This window comes from Dama dama, chromosome 24 (assembly GCF_033118175.1).
Source record: "Dama dama isolate Ldn47 chromosome 24, ASM3311817v1, whole genome shotgun sequence".
Classification (NCBI taxonomy): Eukaryota; Metazoa; Chordata; class Mammalia; order Artiodactyla; family Cervidae; genus Dama; species Dama dama.
Window position 1 is genome coordinate 32,858,899 of NC_083704.1, and position 20,286 is coordinate 32,879,184.

The window sequence follows — 20,286 nt, forward strand, 5'->3', positions numbered from 1 at the left end:
ATAAAATGTATTCTTAAAATTAATTTCACCTCTTTGTTTTTATTTTTTGTTATGGAGCTGCTAGAAAATTTTAAATTACATATTTGGCTTGCATCTATGGCTCACAATACATTTTTATTGGATAGAGCTAGATTCTGTATAACATGCAATCAGTGAGAACTAAGAGTTTGATTCTAAAATAGGGGACAGCAAGCTAGAGCCTGGGAGCCAAACCCAGCTGCCACCTGTTTTTATAAATCAAGTGTTACTGGGACACAGTCAGACTTATTTGTTTACCTATTTGTTTATCTATGACTGTTTCCATGCTCCAACCAGAGTTGAGTGTTGTGACAAAGATCATATGGCCCCAAGAAAGCTTCAGATTTTTATTATCTGCCTCTCTACAAAAAAAGTTTGCCAACCCTGGATCAAAGGGTATTTCCACTAGATGGGTGGGATAAAAATGTTGTCATCCTGACAGCAATAATATTTGCATAGTTGAAGTAAGCAAATCTGGGACTTTTGAAGAAGAGCTGAGTGAACAGATGGGAGCAGGTACAGCAGAACACACTAATTGGCTAAGCTACCCTCATATGACTGTACTTTTCCTGTTCAACTGGAAGATAGCTCTTTACAAAGGAGAATAAAAGATAATATTAATATCTCATATCAGAAGCAGATCATTAGTCAAAAAAAAAAAAAAACATTATTGAGCACCTACTGTCTGCCAGGCACTCTTCTAAGAGCAGGAATTATGACAGTGAACAAAAGAAGCAAAGTCCCTTCACTTGTGGGGCATAGAGTTCATTTGGAGAGAGAATATAAACAAACAAATATATAATATGTCAAGTGGTGATAAGTGCAGTGAAGAAGGTGATAGGATAAATAGCATTGAAGTGGAGCGGATACAGTTTTATTTAGAACGATACCATCATAGAAGTCTTCTCTAAGTAGCCAACATTTGGGGGTGTGGAAGATACACAGCTGTAAGCTTTCCCAGAGGAAAGTCGTATAGTATGTGTTTAAGTCTTAACTGTGACCCAGTGTTTGTACTTGTAGTAACATAGCATAAGCAATTATTAAAGCACTTGTGCTGAAATAGGTGCACAGGAATATTCCTTGGAGCAGGTTTATCATAATAAAAAAATGACAACTATGTATTTAGCTATTCAACTAAATTTATTAAGTTAAACAATGTTCATGACATAGTAAGTTTCTTTAAAGAAGCAGAAAAAGTATTATAGCATAATCCAAGTTTTGTAAAATTTGTGGTTGCAGAGAAAAATGTCTAAAAGTCTTAGCACAAATGTTAAGATAACTAAATGGCAGAATTTTAGGTGTTTCTTACATCCTTCTTTATACTTCTCTGTAAAACAAACAAAAAAATAGTCAATGAACAAATTTATTTAAAAACAAAAGGGAAATTCTATTCCTCCAAATATGCAAATGGAAAAAAAATTGACATTAAAGATCTCCTACAGTGTGGATATCTTCCACTGAAGCATCAGAAGTGAGTTGACAAGGTGTGAGATAGTGAATAGCTTTTCTAAACAAATCCTGTAGATTCTGGGACCCCAATCTCACATAATCTACCAGAGGATTAAGGTAAACCCAATTAATTTCTTAACCCATGGCCATGTTGAAATACTTAGAGATGTCAGTAGAAGGAAACTCCAGAGAGAACAAAGATTACCTACAAATGGCAGGTGGCAATTCTAGACTCTATACCACCCAGGAAAACTGAGTTCTCAGTGCTTATCAAAGTGTGGTCCTGAGACTACTACACAGGCATCATTTGATAATGGTAGTAGTAGTTGGGGATAGCAGGGGAGATGCTCATTTAACATTTGGAGTCTTGGGTCCTACTTCACAACCATACCTGGGTGGGGTTCACTATTTTCATTCATAAGAGATTCCCTGATGGATTCTTGTGCAAAGCAAAGTTTGAGAGAAAGCGCTTGTAGGAGAGGAAAATGATTACTTTCAGTTTTGTTATCTCTTTAGTTTAGAAGTGCTTATACTATAGGAGAAGCCCTTGGGAAAAATAAAGGCAATTGAGACTTACCTGGTCATCATGTAATTATTGAAAAAGGGACTCCTGCTTATGTTGACCCTGTAAGGAGGACCCTGGCTAACACAGGCCAGTCATAGCCATGGCCTGCTTTTGAACAATCTTGGTACTCTGAGAACTGAAACCAGCCTAATCTCCTGTCCCTGGCTAAACAGTCCTGGGATTGGGCATATTGTCCCATGCATGCATTAATACTGAGAATAGGTAAAAGTAAGTCCCTACCTGTTCCTGGAAGGAAATCCTTCCTCATGGAAGATAGGAATGCCTACCAATTAAAATATCTTATTTATAAAGACTCAGTGCTTGTTCACTAAGGTTAAATTGAAGATCTTTTCCTCTTTGTGTCTACCATTGACAGCTAATATATTGTAAAATATGCCCAGTTCCAACCATTCACCATCCTGTAAGACAAACCTCAGAAGCATCCATACTGGGCCCTAAAACCTCAGAAACACCTTCCGTACCTTCCCTGGTTTGAACAATACTCAACTCTGCCATGGTGGTGTCTGCCTTAGGGCAGGAGGGCTAAGATATATTGCACTGCCTAATCAACAGTCTATTCTGAAAATCTATAGGATATTTACTTTCAAGATGCCACTATTTCGGTTGCTGTGGGTTGGCGCACTTCAGCTCCCCCGGGGTATCTGTGATACGTGACTCATACACATTCTGTTTCCAGGCTTCACTGTTCCCCTTTCAAGAGTGGTAATGTTTCTTATTCCCAAGTAAGGCTCTTGGCAAACATCCCCATACAAAGTTGCACTTATCAAAGAGATACCCAGATGAAAAGTATAAAAGAAAAAAAAAAAAAAAACAGCTCTGTAAAAGTTTGTGTAAGATTCTCTCCTAATTTAAATTCTAGAGGTGCTTGCATGCAGTGGCAGCTGAATTCCACCTTTTATTAACTTCCTTGGTGCAGCAGCTGTCTCACTGATACAGAATTTAGAGTGTAAGCTCCAAGCTCAACAGAGAACCAAGGAGAACACACAGGGAAAAGTCCAAAGCAAAAATAAACAGAATAAGAACTTGAGCATACCTGGAAAACAGGATCAAACATATCTGAATGGGTATTTGATTCTTCCCTTTGTAGCCTGTGAGACCTTTGGCATCTCAAATGTTCCTAACCATAGTGAAGTGAAATGAAGTGAAAGTCGCTCAGTCGTGTCTGACTCTTTGCGACCCCATGGACTATCCATGGAATTCTCCAGGCTAGAATACTGGAGTGGGTAGCCTTTACCTTCTCCAGGGGATCTTTCCAACCCAGGGATCAAATCCAGGTTTCCCGCATTGCAGGCGGGTTCTTTACCAGCTGAGCCACAAGGGAAGCCTTCCTAACCATAAGTTGCCCTAACTAAAATGGAAATTTAAATTGTGCAGTGGAACGGATTAAGTGCTAAAGCTAAAACACGAGCTTTCTAAGTGGAAACTAATTTATTTTTTTTAATTTCTGCAAATTGTATCTGAAAGCTCTCAGATGAAAGTTGAAATAAGATTTAAATGTAGATTTATTTTTGAATCCTGGTTCTTTCTCTTAGTAACCTTGTGTCCTTGGGTAATTAATCCCTTTAAGTCTTAGTTCTCTTATCTACAAATCTTAAAATATTATATTCCCATGGATAATAAATAATATATTTAAAGTACTTAACACATCATTCCATTCAATCAGCTCACACCTTGGTCAACATATGTAACCTTCTATGCCTAATTCAGAGCATTACATATGCCAGATATCCTTCAGAAGCAGAGAACTTCCCATTCCAGTGGAACCCACCATTGTAGTAAGCCAAGATTTCTCTCCTTTTTGCTTCCAGATCTCTGCTACATATCAGTTTGAACTCTAACCTAAGAAACTCTAACAAAGAAACTCATGTAGTTCTAAACCTATAATTTTCTACACAAGTCCCAGCTACATTATCTGATTTCTCTTCCTTTGTCATCCTGTTTCTTTTCCATTCTGTGCTTCTGCGCTCATGTTTTAGCCAGAGATGTTTTGTTCCAAGATATACCCACCAAGCAGTCAAAGAATGTTAGGACCCATGAGTGACCTGATGCCTACTGTGAACCTCTTTTAGGGCTGAAAATTATAAAATTGGAGGTATGTTAAGAAGCAAATATTTCCACAGTCTATTCAGACATTCAGTCCCAACACTTCCTGGCAAATAGATGGGGAAACAGTGGCTGACTTTATTTTTGGGGGCTCCAAAATCACTGCAGATGGTGATTGCAGCCATGAAATTAAAAGATACTTACTCCTTGGAAGGAAAATTATGACCAATGTAGACAGCATATTAAAAAGCAGATACATTACTTTGCCGACAAAGGTCCTTCTAGTCAAGGCTATGATTTTTCCAATAGTTATGCATGGATGTGAGAGTTGGACTATAAAGAAAGCTGAGTGCTGAAGAATTGATGCTTTTGAACTGTGGTGTTGGAGAAGACTCTTGAGAGTCCCTTGGACAGCAAGGAGATCCAACCAGTCCATCCTAAAGGAGATCAGTCCTGGGTGTTCATTGGAAGGACTGATGTTGAAGCTGAAACTCCAATACTTTGGCCACCTGATGTGAAGAGCTGACCCATTTGAAAAGACCCTAATGCTGGAAAAGATTGAGGGCAGGAGGAGAAGGGGATGACAGAGGATGAGATGGTTGGATGGCATCACAAACTCAATGGACATGAGTTTGGGTAAACTCTCGGAGTTGGTGATGGACAGGGAGGCCTGGTGTGCTGCAGTTCATGGGGTCTCAAAGAGTCGGACGTGACTGAGCGACTGAACTGAATTCAGATATTCAGAGGCTTTCACTAGTATAAGTTTGCATTATTTAATTTCTCTAGGAGCAAGCAAGAAAAATACCAAGAGTCTGCCTTTGGGGAGATGCCATTTCATGAGCAATCAAGCAGTAATAAATGGTAATTCTGGATTTTGAGGGAAAAAAATGAAGCAATAAAGCCATTTATTTCATGAGACTGCCATGGGATTTTCTTCCTTTTCAATAATCTGCCCATGCAGTTGATAAATGTTTATTTAGTGACCACAGCATCTTGAGTACTGTAACATCGAAAAGGAATTCCCACATTCACTGAGACCCGCAGGATGACCTGCATTATGGGAATGATTTTATGCAGAAATAAGCTAGAAAGTAGGGGTCAGAAGCTCAGTAGACAGCCCAGGAATCCAAGGGTGGAAATAATATTGTGTGTTTGAGAAAACGGTGGGAGGAAGGAACCGAAGGGAAGCTGGACTTGAAGTATACACTCAGGCAGATGGAGCACAAGGATGTGCGCGTGTGTGCTCAGTCATTCAGTCGTGTGCAACTCTCTGAGACCCCATGGACTGTAGCCTACCAGGTTCCTCTGTCCATGGGATTCTCCAGGCAAGAACACTGGAGTGGGTAGCCAATCCCTCCCCCAGGGGGTCTTCCAAACCCGGGGATTGAACCCGTGCCTCCTGCAGCTCCTGCATTGCAGGCAGATTCTTTGCCACTGAGCCTCCTGGAAAGCCCTGGACCACAAGAATAAGGTGGTCCTATTACAAACTGCAAAATGGACTTAGCTGCATGATCCAGTAGCAGTGTGAGGTTTCACCCATTTAAACCCAAGATCTGAATTCACTTCAGATGCCAAGGGCTTGCTTTTAACCACTATACTAGTGTCTCTTTCAAAGTTTCTTGTAGATGGCTGAACTCAGATGAGGCCCCTCCTACTCACAGGTGGGCATCATTCCTCCTCAAAGTCTTCCCTGGGTGCCCCCTCCTATCTTAGCTCCCCTCTTTCCTTCTCCCATTGCATCCACTTCCTTCTTTTAACGATAATTCCAGTCCCTCTGTACAATAGTTGCTGCCTTGTCTTTCTCCCATCCTTGGACTATAGTTTTCTTAAAGCCAAAGGTTGTCTCCTGTTTTCTGTAATCTCGCTATTGTCTGGTTTACTGTTTATACTCTACATGGTCTGTTGAATGTGGGGTAAATGGAAGAATGGATATTAATGAACCCACAGGGGGATGGACCTGTAAATGGTAAGAGTTATGCATGAAGGCTCAGCAGACTTGTTTACCTGAATGGGGTTTAGGATAATCAAAGTAAAAGTAAATAGACAAGTTGGCTGTTGTTCATCAATTCAGATATTGATCTGTTAACTGATCTAACTGGAATTCAGAATCTAAAATGCAGTGGCAGATTTAGTTTAAATTTTCTGTGTCTCCATTGAAGTGAGAAGCAGCAGGGACATGGTAGTCACTGCTCCATCCCATGCTGTGTCAAGAACCCAGGGGCCCTGTTTCCCCATCACCCCACCTCTGCTATGGTCTGCATGCATGGTGCCTTGAGCACTTATATCTCCATCCCAAAAAAAATGGCTACTAGTCCATCCTCTTCTTATGAATCAACCACAGACATTCCTCTGCTTTTCATTTCTTTACACTGTGCTAATGGAGAATAAAATACATTCTGAAGCCCAGTTCACTGTATGACCTTACTTGCATTAAAAAAGAAGGCCACTTATATGTGTATGAAAAAATATAGAAGAGATGCCCCAGTTGATAATGGTGGGTATTTCTGAAGTGGAGGGATGCTGGAGAATCTTGGAGCTTTTTTCTCTATTGTTTAGGTTTTTTCCTATAACTAAACCATGTACCTGGTGAAATGAAAACAATTTAAAAGTTAGGATAGCAATTCTGAACTCACAGCAGTAATTGTGACCACTATGGCTGTACTACTCAATATATAACTTCACTCAACACCCCTAACCCCCACCCAACCCCACCCCCAGTTACCGGGAGTCCTTGGAGTCAGATCATGCCCTTAGGGGTCAGATCCTTACCCTCAAGCATAGAGCTCTGCAGAGAAAGGACTAGACTGCAGAGAATGGACTAAACTGAGAGAATGAACTCTCCGTTCCTGTTTTTAATTCGAACACCTGTGCTTTGAAGTGAACATGATGAATTTTTTATTCCTCATCTAAAATTTGGAGAAAAGTCTGAAGGATATTTGTGCACTCTGGGATTGTCAGTTGTTGAAATAATGTTAGCCTGAGGTCAAAACGAATAGCAATAGCTGCTGAGTCAGTTATGCAAATACGCTCATTGATTCTGACTAGCATTGAATGGTAAACGGTCTTCATCTATCTTCCACATTCTTCTTAAAAGCATTTTTTCCATTGCAAAGCAGGCCTGTCCTTATGGTGCCTTTCGAGGGAAGCCTTTGTCTGCGTTTGCAGTCTGAGAGTCCAGGGAGGGACGCAGAGGCCAGTGTTCAATTTATTCCATCTCTTCTGAAACAGGCAAATTGTGCATAACCACAGCCAGCCTGACAGGGTCTCACTGAGAGTGCATTTTATTAGGGTTGTCATTTTTCACAGACTTCCAGCAGACCTGGTGAAAAGCTGACCATACCTCAAGAAGGGTCAACTTTAATAATAAACAACAAAGATGGACCAAGGAAGGGCATCACTAGGCCAGACCTGGATTTATTCCCCAAGAACTAGAGCTATAAGCATTTCTTCTAAATGGAATCAAGAGAGACTCCTTAAATAATTTGGAAAAGGAGCCAGGAAAGCAGAGTAACCAAGGGTTAACAGCACAAGCTTTGCTGTTGTGTAACTTGAATTCAGTGACAGGTTCTACTGAACTTATGTGAGTCAATGACTCTCAGCCTCATTTTCCCCGTCTGTAAAATGGGGAAAATATTAATCTCCAATCCCTGATTCCCAAGAGGTTTAAAAAAGACAGTCTGTATGTTTCACTATACATAGCACAGTGCCCGGTACCTTTTTGGTACTTAATAAATGTTCTCATCATCATGAACATTTGGAGCACAGCCATGTGGGATAATTAGAAAAATCTAATACTGCAGGTAGAGCCAGACTCTGAATCCAATCTCCATTCATCCACTAGTTATGTCATTGTGGCCTGCTGTATAATTCCTGGTTCTCCATTTCCTCATTGGTGAAATAAACAATTGGACTGGATTTAGGGTTGCAAGCTGGCAGCCTACAGAAGTGCTTCATTTGGCTCCTTAACAATGTTCCAAAAAATTAGAGAAATTTCTCCAATGTACCTAGATATCTGGTTTCTAATGAAAATCAGGGCAACATTTCCACATGGCCATAACTGAGCAGCAGAAGGTTTTTAGACAGGTTTTTAGTCCACTGTCCTGTTCACCACAGTCCCCACCAGGCCCTGTTGTCTTACACTGAGACCACCTAATTAATTGGCAAAACTTTCCTGGTCCCTGAAGCCATTTAGGTTTGCAAAACAAGGATTAGATCAGTGGTTCTTAACTTTAGCATCACCTGGGGGGTGTTTGAAATAATAGTGAAACCTCCTCCCATACTTATTAAGTCAGAATATCTGTCCATAGGGCCTGGACACCTATATATATATATATATATATATATATATATAGATATAGATAGATATAGATATAGATATATATTTTTTTTTTTTTTCCTCCAAAACTCTTCAGGTGTTTGAAATCTAAAACTAGAGACAAGACCTGCTGAATAAAGTATTCCCTAAAGTTCTCTCTGTGTGATGGTTCCCTGATTCTGAATTCATTAACTTTTATACCACTCTGGCTTCCCTGGTGGCTCAGCTGGTAAAGAATCTGCTGGCCATGGGGGAGACCTGGGCTGCGAAGGTGTTGGAAAGATCCCCTGGAGAAGGGACTAGCTACCCACTCCAGTATTCTGGCCTGGATAATTCCATGGACTGGATAGCAAAGAGTTGGACAGGACCAAGTGACTTTCACTTTCTTTCACAGCCTGAATGTGTAGACAGCTACTGTATGAAAATTGTAAGTTTAAACTACAACTGCTACACATTAAAACATGATGAAATAGAGCAAATGAAAGCCTAAAGTATTCCTTTCTGTGCCTTCTCTTTAATAGCCTGGGAGGACTTGGGGATAAATTTTGCTTACTCCAAAAAGAATCATTGCAAAAGAAAAAATATACATAGCCTTTGTCACTTTTATATTTTCTTTTTGCATCTTATTAGTTTCTAGTTCCTACATCAGGTTTTGAAGACTCTTCTAGATTTATGTTTGGATGTCTCGTTGTAATTACTCTAGAAAGGAAGAAAAGATGTACTATAACTCACACACCCCTCCTATCATATTAATATAAAAAATAAGCATTAATTTCTTTAGACAGGGAGTTTCCAAGTTTTAAAATATTCTCTTTAGCCTGCTTTTTTCCTTTCAGCTCCTCTGATTTTATAAGGACCTTTTTGATAAACTTCTTCATCTATTTACAACTTTTGGTCAGTTTATCTTGATGCTCTTTAATTTTAGAAGATTAAAGTGTACTTGATTTTATCATTTTAATTCTCCCATTGCCAAATTTAGTATTTCTATTAACTGTGCTGTCTAGGACGTTTGGAGGGAGACTTTTCCCACCCAGGGGGACATTTGGCAGTGACTAGAGACATTTCTGGAGAAGGCAATGGCAACCCACCCCAGTACTCTTGCCTGGAAACTCCCATGGATGGAGGAGCCTGGTAGACTGCAGTCCATGGGGTCGCTAAGAGTCAGACAGGACTGAGCGACTTCACCTTTCCCTTTTCCCTTTCATGCATTGGAGGAGGAAATGGCAACCCACTCCAGTGTTCTTGCCTGGAGAATCCCAGGGATGGGGGAGCCTGGTGGGCTGCCATCTCTGGGGTCACACAGAGTCGGACACGACTGGAGCAACTTAGCAGCAGCAGCAGCAGAGACATTTCTCTCGCCCACCACCCCCGGCCTTGGTCCTGGAGTAGCTCATCTCGGCCATGCCTGTGTGCTGTTGCAGTAAAGTGATGCTTAAAATTCTCCAAGCCAGGCTTCAGCAATAAGTGAACCGTGAACTTCCAGATGTTCAAGCTGGTTTTAGAAAAGGCAGAGGAACCAGAGATCAAATTGCCAACATCCGCTGGATCATCGAAAAAACAAGAAAGTTCCAGAAAAACATCTATTTCTGCTTTATTAACTATGCCAAAGCCTTTGACTGTGTGGATCACAACAAACAGTGGAAAATTCTGAAAGAGATGGGAATACCAGACCACCTGATCTGCCTCCTGACCTGTATGCTGGTCAGGAAGCAACAGTTAGAACTGGACATGGAACATCAGACTGGTTCCAAATCAGGAAAGGAATATGTCAAGGCTGTATATTGTCACCCTGCTTATTTAACTCATATGCAGAGTACATCATGAGAAACACTGGGCTGGATGAAGCACAAGCTGGAATCAAGATTGCCAGGAGAAATATCAATAACCTCAGATATGCAGATGACACCACCCGTATGGCAGAGAGTGAAGAGGAACTAAAAAGCCTCTTGATGAAAGTGAAAGAGGAGAGTGAAAAAGTTGGCTTAAAGCTCAACATTCAGAAAACTAAGATCATGGCATCTGGTCTCATCACTTCATGGCAAATAGATGGAGAAACAGTGGAAACAGTGGCTGACTTTATTTTTCTGGTCTCCAAAATCACTGCAGATGGTGATTGCAGCCATGAAATTAAAAGATGCTTACTCCTTGGAAGGAAAGTTATGACCAACCTAGACAGCATATTAAAAAGCAGAGATATTACTTTGTCAACAAGGTCCGTCTAGTCAAGGCTATGGTTTTTCCACTGGTCATGTATGGATGTGAGAGTTGGACTATAAAGAAAGCTGAAAGATGGTAATGATAACCCTATATGCAAAACAGAAAAAGAGACACAGACGTACAGAACAGACTTTTGGATTCTGTGGGAGAAGGCGAGGGTGGGATGTTTCGAGAGAACAGCATATATATTATCTAAAGTGAAACAGATCACCAGCCCAGGTGGGATGCATGAGACAAGTGCTCGGGCCTGGTGCACTGGGAAGACCCAGAGGAATCGGGTGGAAAGGGAGGTGGGAGGAGGGATCGGGATGGTGACTACATGTAACTCCATGGCTGATTCATGTCAATGTATGACAAAACCCACTGAAATGTTGTGAAGTAATTAGCCTCCAACTAATAAAAATAAATGAAAAAAAATTAAATATACATAAAATGTTAAAAAAAAAAGAAAAGAAAGCTGAGCGCCGAAGAATTGATGCTTTTGAACTATGGTGTTGGAGAAGACTCTTGAGAATCCCTTGGACTGCAAGGAGATCCAACCAGTCCATCCTAAAGGAGATCAGTCCTGGGTGTTCATTGGAAGGACTGATGTTGAAGCTGAAACTCCAATACTTTGGCCACCTGATGTGAAGAGCTGACCCGTTTGAAAAGACCCTGATGTTGGGAAAGATTGAGGGCAGGAGGAGAAGAGGACGACAGAGGATGAGAGGGTTGGATAGCATCACCGACTTGATGGACATGGGTTTGGGTGGACTCCGGGAGTTGGTGATGGACAGGGAGGCCTGGCGTGCTGTGGTTCATGGGGTCGCAAAGAGTCGGACACGACTGAGCAACTGAACTGAACTGAACTGGAGAGACATTTCTGGGTTTCAGGAGTGGGAGTGACATAACCACCAGTGACAGTGGCTAGAGAGCCTTACGTCCCAGTGCACAGATAGTCTTCACCACTGAGTTACCTGCTGGCCCAAAATGACAATCGTGCAGAGGCTGAGAAACCTGATATAAAGTTTTATTCTAAGAAAAAATGTGCTCCACATGCAGAAATTGTGGGATTCCAATCCCTGACCATGGAAATATCATTAAGATGGTGTTTCAGTTTAAAAATGTGAACCTTTAATTTTCCCCCTTCCAAGTACTTTGTACTCTGAAATGAACAGTTATATGCAAATACTGGCCAATTAGTCTGTGGTTCAGTTAAGAACAGGAAGCAAGCAAGGTGTGGCAAGGACTCAAGAGAGGAGACAAGGGGAAAAACATGTATTTTTATTATATTTAGGCCAATTCTTCTATTTGCATCTTCATAAACAGAGGAGATTCTCCTGGGAAAGTCAGCCCCTTCTTGGGGAATAAGAATTTGCCAGTATTAATCAATGGGCATCATTAACAAGTGGTCTGGGAATCTGCATCTCCTGTTAAAAGTGCATTGTCGGCAAAGGGTGGTCGGTTATAAATAGCCAAAGTCTGGCTCAAAGACACACTCTCAATTTCCAGGAGTTGAACCCTCTGGTTTTGAGGATGGTTCTTGGTTGGTATGCATGTTCTCAGAGTTCTCAGTGACCACAGTTATGCACAATTCATGGCAGTTAAAAAAAAAAAAAAAAAAGCCACCTTTGAAATAAGACTTGGAATGGGATGAAACACCCAATAACATTCTTTCATTGGTTATAATTTTATTTCGCTACGGATTCTTTCCTCCTAGCTCCACCTGGCCATTCTACAAAGTTCAACTGACCCACCATGAGAAGAAACTATGAATCAGAGGGTGCATGTTCTATCTAAAAACTAAAAGAAAAAAAAAAAAGAAAGACACACTAGGGGACCAAACTAAAGAAAATATACTTTGGGGCTGTGGGGCTGACTCTGGTTCATGGGTCAGCAGCTTGAAACTGATGGAAAAATTACCTAGAGGCTCTTTAAGCTAAAAAATTCTATGGTTGGAATTTTTAGTAAGAAAACTGTCCACTGCTAAGACATGCTTTTAAAAGCAGCCATTTCCCTGATTGTGTTGTTTTCCTATTCAATAATCCACCATGGCTCTCCACTGTTCTTCAAACTCAGTCCAAGCTTCAAAAAAATGCAAAACTGTGAAATTTGACTTGAGCATCCATTTTCATCCTGATTTCCCAGCATCCTCTGACGTTAGCATTAGCTTTTAGCCCCCTAACATTCCTTCCTGTTGCCTAGATAGGCTCCTTCCAAGGGCTGCATCTTCACCCAGTCTGCCTCCGAGCAGACTGCTCTCTCCTACCACTTCTTGTTCCAAGCTGATCATCCTCCACTCTCAAATCTCTTCTCTTTTAGACCTTCCTGATTACCCTGGGATAAGATGTCCATCCATTAAAAGTCTCTACGACAATCTACCTGATAAGAATTCAGACCTAGAAGTCAGCTATCCTGTTAACCAATGCTTCACACTTGGCCATTTCTTTAACTTGTTAAACCTCAGCTTCCTCACCTCTCCTGAGTCCTCTTGTCCACATAACTAGTTCACAAACTAGTTTCTGCAAGTGATCCACTATATTTCCCATTTATACTTTTTGTTGAACACCTATTTTACTTGAACTTGAGTGTGTGTGTATACACAAACACTCTCTTCAAAGTTCTTCCCCTTGCTAAGGTCATCATCCCCTCCCCACTTCCTTTTTCACCCAGTCACTCAGCCCTTCAGTCCTTTATTTCCGATTTCTTCTTTCTTGGTCTCTTCAGACATTTTAAATGCCTGAGACTCAATTATACAGAGAAGCTTACTCTGTAATTCCTGTCCCCATCCACAAAATTCTGAATTTATCTTCCATTTCTGTGAAACAAGAAACGCATCTTAGGAAGTAATGGTGAAATTAACATTTTTGTACCAGTGGTAATACTAGTCCCCACTTTGTGGTGTTACCATAAAGAGAAGTGACATCTAGCCTCTAGTTAAGTACTGAAGTCAGATGTTTGTCATCACAGTCCATTGTGGTTTGTCTGTCTCCCTTAAGAGATCGTTGAGACATTAAGAGGACTCCTCATTTATCCATCTGCCATTCTATTCTCCACCTGGACCCCACATCACAGTCACTGAGAGAATTTGAAAGAAAATGAAAAGGTCAGGTGCCTAAGCCAGATCGAGTAGATCAGAAAGTTTGCAGCAGGGCCTGGAGTCATCGTTTTCCAGGTGAGTTTAATGTGCAGCTCCAGAGAGTAATGCCTCACAGGCGGCAACAATCGCTGTTAATGAGGATCATGCTGTCCTCATAAAGCAGGCTTTGGGCTAAGTACTTTCCTAATAACACCTAATAACACAGATCTCCAGGTGATGCAGTTGCACCACCAAGGTCGAGAACCAGTGCCAGTCGCAGCTTTAGTTCGAGAAGCTTCACTACCTCCTCATGAGGTAGGCTGGCTGTTGCAGCATTTTACAGATGAGGAAACAGGTTAAGGGAGGTTGAGTGTGCTCGAGTCCCTCTGGGAGCAAGTCCCGTGGCGAGGCGGCCAGTCCAGCCTGAGCAGTCTGACCCTGGAGCCCCGCCGTCCTCTCCTGCCTTCTTTAGGAGGAAGCACGTCAGGGTCACTGAGCTGCGTTCTGTCGCCCTTCACCCCACAGGACTCGGTTCGAGGTAAGGGAAGTGTCCCTGGGATGCTCCGTTTTCTTTCACTATCATGCCGCCTTGTGTTGCTTTTGGTAGCTCTGTGTATATGCTTATAGCATTTTTACCCTCTCTGTGATGCTTTTTAGCTCAAAACACTTAAAGCCCCAATATATTATTTTGTATTATGAAAAAACCCTGAGACCTTAATATAATTAAAAGAGGACATGACTTGATTTCAAATGCACATTTGCAAATAACAATATTCTCCCATCCTAGGATATTTGATAATGATGGCTTTCTTTTATTATCATTTTTTGATGATTTTAAATGAAGCAAGGTGGAATAGTATGTCTTTGCTCTAAAGGATTTGCAGTTTGGGTTTTCATTGTGTGTGTGAATAAAACTTTAGTTACTTAAGGGATTTAGTTTAAGCTCATAAATGATTTTAGCATAAAACCAAACAGAAAACCTAAGCCAACATTTCCTTTATTTTCAAGTCTTGATAGAAAAAAATCAAATTCCCTTGCTAGAAAAAGGAAACGTTGCCAATACCTGGGATCTATTTTTATGAAAAATAAATATTCTCTGAAGACATGCAGGTGGTCTGGGCTGTTCTCATTACTCCCCTCTTCTCTTCTGTAGGCACCGACCTCAAAATATCACCCACTCTGCCGATTCAGTAGAAACCCCCATTTTCAAACTTTCAGATCCCTGGTTCTCAAACTTAAAAACAATCTGGCTACCTTGGTAGAACATCAGTTTTTGAACCCCTCCTGTAGAGTTTCTGATGATAATTTGGGGGGAGAGAGGAATCTAGGCATTAGCATTTCTAGAAAGATCCCAGGTAGCACTGCTGATCCAGGAATAATACTTTGGAAACTACTGATTTGCAATGAACATCCTGTAAAGAGCTGAATGTGTGTATATTTTTTAAAGTTCAAAATTTGGGGGCGTGGTAGTAAAGCACAAGTATCTTTTCATGTATTACCTAAAGGAGCATTTTTCTGACTAACATCAGCTAACAATAATATATTGACAAGAATGCTACAAGAATGTATTGAGGCTTCCCAGATTTTGAGCAAGCGCCCCTGCCTCAAAAGGCATTTAATTAGTATTAACAGATGCAGCTCATTATCCTGAGCATTGTAGCACCCCTTGGTTACCTGCAGATGGCAGAATATTCTAGCATAAATGCCAGCTTCTATTTATCTTGTGAAATGATTGATAACTTTCAGAAAGTTTTATGAAAATCAATGTGTGTTAAAGGAAAATATTTTAAAGTATAATGCACAGGAAAATGAATATTATTAACAATTTGAGTAATTAATTTGGCAGGTCTTGAAAAAGCAACATTTAATAGTAATTACTATAAATAGGTTTTCAATAGTGTATAATAGGCTGTGTATTACTTGCTTTACACGAAATCTCTTTATGCTCAGAGCATACCTGTAAATGTTAATTATTTTTGCTGTTACATACAAAACAAATCTAAGTTTCAAAATTCTACTCATCCTTTAAGTTCTGTTTAGGCTTGTTCCACGAAGCATCTCTCAGTATCCCCGTATATGAAGCAATCTGTACTGTCTTCCTCTACCTCTCCACTTCTCTCATAGTCATTTCATTGTCTTGGATTTCTGGTGTTTTGTTCTCATAGTCCTCATCCACAGAGACGTTGTGATAATTACAATTTTAAATGAGAATATGGTGGTGTAAGTGGCTGCTTGCTGCTCTAAAGCTGCTCTAAAGCCAGGAAAGACAAGCTTGCTGGAAAGAAAAGTTTTCTGTTTCCTGGAGGCTGGCAGGAGGCTGGCTCCTGTCCAAAGCATCATTGGTAATCACTGGGCAAGACCTTTTATAGATGGAGGGAGGAGGCTTCATGTAGAAACAACACAGTCAGCTCTGATGGTCGTCTTGAAGTTGGGTTATGCAGTGGTCTGATCAGCATCATTTTGATTGTTCCAAGGTAGGTTTGTTCCCATTTCTTTGAGGCCACTTTTTGGAATTGTGGCAGCTTATGTCACGACTAGTCCGGTCACTATGTAGTTTTCTTCCAGCCGATGGGGGTTTCAGTATCTATAAGACAGCTCAAAGGATATAGCTCAGAATCTTAAGAAGAAACCAAAAGTCCTTGACTTTGTTTAACTAATAGTATTTGGTCTTGTTTGTTTGTGTTTACTTCTGCATTTTCTCACTTCTCTGATTCAACTTATTCTTCGACTAAAGGTTTTCTATAGATAGAAGTCAGACAGAGGATATGAGCTGGGGAGAAGGGCCATGGGGTCCTCCTCCATTTCACATATACATGAAAGTTATTTATTTTTTAAAAAGGAAAGGCCATACAAATATGCACTATGTAGTGAGTTGAAAGATGTCCTCCCCCCAAATACATTCACATCCCCAAATCCAGAACTCATCAATATGACTTTATTTGGAAAGAAAGATTTTTGCATATGTAATTATGTTAAGGATCTCCAACAGAACTCATCCTGAATTATCCCAACAGGCCCTAAATCCAGTGGCAAATAACCTTGCTAGAGACAGCCACAGGGAAAAGGAGAGGCCATTTAAGACAGAGGCAGAGATTGGACTGAGACAGCCAGAAATGTAGAGAGAGGTTGAGTAAGTTCTTCAGGTCACACAGCAAGTAGAGAGCAGTTGAGAGACACCACATTGCATTGCCTGACTCCAAATTTCAACCTGTCCACCACCTTGGTGGTTGTTTAATTGCTCAATCCTGTCTGACTCTTTGTGACCCCATGGACTGTAGCCTACCAGTCCTCTGTCCGTGGGATTTCCCAGACAAGAGTACTGGAGTAAGTAGCTATTCCCTTCTCCATGGGATCTTGCTAACCCAGGGATCAAACCTGTGTCTCCTACATCTCCTCTGTTGGCAGCAGATTCTTTACCACTTTACCAAGTAAGTGACTGTGTCACAAAATTATAATTTCACTAGATAGATGAAAATTTTTATTTTAGGTCTACTCGGAAAAAGACTACAGAACAACAATTCTGACCAGACCTTGCCCCCCGAGGGTTGGGGGGAAATCAGACTCTTCTTCCTGGAGTATGGTGCAAATCCAGTTTGAAGGAACATTTTCAATATTGTAATTTCATATTTCTCAGACAATGAGTTAACTTTTTTTGTTTAAGAAACTCAAGTCTTTATTTAATTGTGTTCCTCAAAGTGTCACTACAATCATTTTATCCCATGCGCCAGCTTTACCTGAGTGCTTTTATAAAGATGCCCCTTCACCCCTGCCTCCTAGGTATACGTCTCCTTAGTATGTATCCAAGCTGTGTGCAGAGTTGGAGAATCACCACCCTCCTGTTGCCTTTGGCTATGACACCTCCAAAGTAGGACCTCATATTACAGATATGATGTGTGGTACAAGCAGGCTTTGCAGTCAGTGAATTTTGGCTAGAATATCAATGCAACCACTTAGCAACTTTCTCCACTTGGACATTTAAGCTCAGTCCAGTGAATGGAGTAGTATCTTCACATTGGGAGAGTAGCGGCAGGTTGGGGGTGGGGTGAAGGTGAAGAGGAAGTTTAAGAGTAAGGACATAAAACTTATAAACCAGTGGTATTTAAAACTCATCTTGAAAAGGAGCATTTCAATTGCCTAGCACTGACAGATTTCTGCTTCTTTAGTTGGAAATTAAGATTTTTTTTTTTAGTAATGATATGTATAGGGGGAAAAAACTGCATCTTTATTTTATTTATTTTTTTCAGGAGGTAGTGAAAGTTTTATTGTATTTATCATTCTGTGATCCTTTCTTTTTTTTTCTGTAGTTGAAATTTCTTTTTTTTTTCCATTTATTTTTATTAGTTGGAGGCTAATTAATTTACAATATTGTAGTGGTTTTTGCCATACATTGACATGAATCAGCCATGGATTTACATGTGTTCCCCATCCCGATCCCCTCTCCCGCCTCCCTCCCCATCCCATCCCTCTGGGTCTTCCCAGTGCACCAGCCCTGAGCACTTGTCTCATGCATCCAACCTGGGCTAGTGGTCTGTTTCACCCTTGATAGTGTACTTAAAACTGCATCTTTAAACACCTGACTTATCCTCACCCCAGTATGATTCCCACCCATTGAGAAAGACAAGAAAGCAGCCTGCACCTCCCTATTCACACCAGCTTCTGAACATTGTATCATTCTGTAGAATTCAGAGCAAACTCACCCACAACTAGAGAATCATCCCCACCCTCCTGCCCTTGGCTTCTGTGTCTTCCTCTCACTTTGCTAAGGGACTCTGGTGTAATTCATGGCCGTTAAATACATTCATGATGAAATTCAATATATTCTCCTCTGAAAAACACATATCACACCTTGAGAGTATATTGAATTATAACCTCAGTGCAGTGCCTGGCAAACCATAATCACTTGAGACATGGGAAGCACTTGCTGCCCCTGATCCTGCCATTAGTTTCAGCCTTATTTGAGAATTAAATGAAGCCTATATATTGTTGTTGTTCAGGTGCTGAGTTGTGTCTGACTCTTTGCAACCCCATGGACTACAGCATACCAGGTTTCCCTATCCTTTAGTATCTCTCTGACTTTGCTCAAACTCATGTCCATTGAGCCAGTGATGTTTCTGTGTGTGTATGTGTGTGTATGTATACACCTATGTAGATATATATAGGGTTGGCCAAAAAGTTCATTCAGGTTTTCCTGTAAGATCTTATGGAAAAACCCTTCTTGGCCAATGCAATATAAAAAACCTGAACTTTTTAGAATAGCTAGTATAGGTACCCTCACGGCATAACCATCTGTCTGGACCTTGAAAACTCTGAATGTATCCCTGTATGTTACAATTCTGAGTATCAAAGGCACATTGAGATACTGGATACTGGAAAGACTTAGTTACTGACTGCTTAAAAAAAAAAAAAAAAAAAAAAACTTTAGCACAAGTTTCTGTTTGGTTGAAGTTTTATCTTTTTTTCCCTCTCATATAATAATTCCTGTCCACAAGAAAGTCATTGCTTTAAAATGTTGGCCAGACCAGAAGACTCCTGCAGTACCACTCTGCTTTTTATGAACCATTTACCCCTTCTAGATATTTCTAATTAGCTACTACAAAATGTATTAATTTGAATGACCAGCCTCTTTGCTGGTTGCTCACAGCCAAAGATGTTGCATAAGGAAGAAGAGATGATTTGAAATATCTATGAATCAGCACCATCAGTTTCTCCACACAGCTAAATTTGGTCATTTTGGGAAATATAATATTATTTATTCATTTTGGCAAACCTCAGATCCCTGTCTGCAGTTTATTATTATATGTTGAATTAGAAGTCATTGGCCCTCTCCACTGGATGGAATTATCCATTGCATAATTGCATTCTCAGACTCCTCAGCACTTAGACCCTGATGTGATGGGCCATGATGGCTCCTCTAGTGTCTCTTGGTATATTGACACAAGCCAATAATTAATTCAGCTAATCATTGAGGAGAGTATCTGGTTTTAGGCACTACCTCTGGGACACAGGACATCATACTTAAAAACTGCAAAGAAATCCAAAATGTGGTGAGATCCATTCATCTCTTTCTACTTGCTTGGTAATTCTTTGTTTTCTGATATTCCCCAGCTTATGAAGTAATCTTAAATGGAGTCAAATATTTCCTTGAAACGAGAAAGATGTATTAGGCAAAAAATAAGTAGGATGGAAAGCTGACAGATATGGAAATGAGCTCCCAGTGAACAGAAGGCAAGAATGAGAACATCTATTAGATCTCATTGTAGAAAAATTCAACAGGAAGAATTCAGAGGAGAAGCATTTCTCTGCCTTTTTCAGGAGATGCATTTTCTTTCTTTGAATTAATTTATCCTAACATGGAAGCTATCTCTTCTACTATTTAAAGACTAACAAAACATTAGTTTGTGGAAGCAATATTTCAGTGTAACATTACAATGTCTTACACCCAATTCTTAAAATAAAAATTATGTAGGGGTATAAAGAATCTTCCTGCAGTGTGGGAGACCTGGGTTCAATCCCTGGTTTGGAAAGATCCTCCAGAGGAGGGCATGGCAACCCACTCTAGTATTCTTCCCCAGAGAATGCCCATGGACAGAGGAGCCTGGC